At 33.2% G+C, this 1,676-nt stretch overlaps 1 non-coding gene across 1 annotated transcript; it reads left to right on the top strand.

The window, feature by feature from the left end:
* The first annotated feature begins 368 nt into the window (after window positions 1-368).
* LOC112714228 (small nucleolar RNA R71) lies at window positions 369-476 on the top strand. Its single transcript, XR_003159182.1, has one exon. It is a non-coding gene; the product is annotated as a small nucleolar RNA R71 (small nucleolar RNA).
* The last annotated feature ends 1,200 nt before the right edge of the window (window positions 477-1,676 follow it).

Genomic DNA, 1,676 nt, shown 5'->3' with positions numbered 1-1,676 from the left:
ATTGCAGGGTTCTCAGGATCATAAGCTTCTTCTTCAGAAGATGCCTCTTTAGTACTGTTGGAAGCATTTTGCCATCCATTCAGACTTTGAGAAATTATGTTGACTTGCTGAGTCAACATTTTGTTCTGAGCCAATATGGCATTCAAAGCATCAATCTCAAGAACTCCCTTCCTCTGAGGTGTCCCATTATTTACGGAATTCCTCTCAGAAGTGTACATGAATTGATTATTTACAACCATGTCAATAAGTTCTTGAGCTTCTGCAGGCGTTTTCTTTAGGTGAATGGATCTACTTGCAGAATAGTCCAGTGACATCTTAGAGAACTCAGATAGATCATAATAGAATATATCCAGAATGGTCCACTCTGAAAGCATGTCAGAAGGACACCTTTTGGTCATCTGTTTGTATCTTTCCCAAGCTTCATAGAGGGATTCACCATCTTTTTGTTTAAAGGCCTGAACATCCACTCTAAGTTTGCTCAGCTTTTGAGGAGGAAAGAATTTAGCCAAAAAGGCCGCAGCCAGCTTATCCCATGAGTCCAGGCTATCTTTAGGTTGTGAATCCAATCATGTTCTAGCTCTGTCTCTTACAGCAAAAGGGAAAAGCATGAGCCTGTAGACTTCAGGATCTACTCCATTAGTCTTAACAGTCTCACAGATCTGCAAGAACTCAGTTAAAAACTGGTAGGGATCTTCTGATGGAAGTCCATAGAATTTACAGTTCTGTTGTATTAGAGCAACTAATTGAGGTTTCAGCTCAAAATTGTTTGCTCCAATGGTAGGGATTGAGATGCTTCTTCCACCAAACTTGGAAGTAGGTGTAGTATAATCACCAAGCATCCTCCTTGCATTATTGTTTTCGGCTGCCATATCCTTTTCTTGTTCAAAAATTTCAGTAAGGTTGTCTCTGGATTGTTGTAATTTAGCTTCTCTTAGTTTCCTCTTCAGAGTCTTTTCAGGTTCCGGATCAGCTTCAACAGGAATGCCTTTTCCTTGTTCCTGCTCATATGAGAAAGAACAGAACAGAAAAAGGAGAGGAATCCTCTATATCACAGTAAAGAGGTTCCTTATTGTTAGTAGAAGAATAAAAGAATAGAAGAAGGAGAAAAGTTAAGAATCCAAACACAAAGGTGAGGATAGGTTCAGATTCTTGAGATGAAGAGAAGTGTTAGTAAATAAATAAATAAATAAAATAAGATGAGAGAGAGAAGTTTTTGAAAATAAATTTTGAAAAAGGAGATAATGATTTTCGAAAATAAAAGGGGAAATAAAATTAAAATTAAAATTTAAAACAATTAATTAATTAAAAGAATTTTGAAAAAGAGGGAGTTAATTTTCGAAAATTAGAGAGAGGAAAGTAGTTAGGTGGTTTTGAAAAAGATAAGAAACAAACAAAAAGTCAATTAGTTAGTTGAAAAAGATTTGAAAATTAATTTTGAAAAGATAAGAAGATAAGAAGTTAGAAAATATATTTTTGAAATCAAATTTTTGGATAAGATATTATTTGAAAAAATATGATTAAAAAGATATTTTGAAAAAGATTTGATTTTAAAATTAAAATTAATTACTTGACTAACAAGAAACTAAAAGATATGATTCTAGAATTTAAAGATTGAACCTTTCTTAAGAAGAAAGTAACAAACTTCAAATTTTTTAATCAATCACATTAATTGTTAG

This window comes from Arachis hypogaea, chromosome 9 (assembly GCF_003086295.3).
Source record: "Arachis hypogaea cultivar Tifrunner chromosome 9, arahy.Tifrunner.gnm2.J5K5, whole genome shotgun sequence".
Lineage (NCBI taxonomy): Eukaryota > Viridiplantae > Streptophyta > Magnoliopsida > Fabales > Fabaceae > Arachis > Arachis hypogaea.
Note: the sequence above shows the minus strand (reverse complement) of the source record. Positions and strands in the feature narration are given on the sequence as shown.